The sequence below is a fragment of the Oncorhynchus mykiss genome, chromosome 17 (assembly GCF_013265735.2).
Source record: "Oncorhynchus mykiss isolate Arlee chromosome 17, USDA_OmykA_1.1, whole genome shotgun sequence".
In the NCBI taxonomy this organism is placed as follows: Eukaryota; Metazoa; Chordata; class Actinopteri; order Salmoniformes; family Salmonidae; genus Oncorhynchus; species Oncorhynchus mykiss.
The window spans coordinates 36,978,643-36,979,402 of NC_048581.1; positions in this window are offsets into that span (position 1 = coordinate 36,978,643).

Consider the following 760-nt stretch of genomic DNA (forward strand, 5'->3'; position numbering starts at 1 on the left):
TAAATTACACTACCCAAAAGGCACTCTATTTGTGAAATGACACAGCAGTACTTACTGCATCTTCATTACAATGGTATTCTCTTCACATCTTCGGCAAGGACAGGAGAGGCCTGTGTTCAAACAACTGTGACATGTTGCCTACAATATGTACAGTTGAGGTTGGAAGTTTACAGACAACCTAGCCAAATACATTTAAACTCAGTTTTTCACAATTCCTGATAATTAATCCTAGTAAAAATGTATTCCCTGTCTTAGGTCAGTTGGGATCACAACTTTATTTTAAATGTGAAATGTGAAATGTCAGAATAATAGTAGAGAGAATTATTTATTTAAGCTTTTATTTCTTTCATCACATTCCCAGTGGGTCAGAAGTTTACATACACTCAATTAGTATTTGGTAGCATTGCCTTTAAATTGATTCACTTGGGTCAAACGTTTCAGGTAGCCTTCCACAAGCTTCCCACAATAAGTTGGGTGAATATTGGCCCATTCCTCCTGACAGAGCTGGTGTAACTGAGTCAGGTTTGTAGGCCTCCTTGCTCGCACACACTTTTTCGGTTCTGCCCACAAATGTTCTATAGGATTTAGGTCAGGGCCACTCCAATACCTTAACTTTGTTGTCCTTAAGCCATTTTGCCACAACTTTGGAAGTATGCTTGGGATCATTGTCCATTTGGAAGACCCACTTGCGACCAAGCTTGAACTTCCTGACTGATGTCTTGAGATGTTGCTTCAATATATCCACACAATTTTCCTGCCT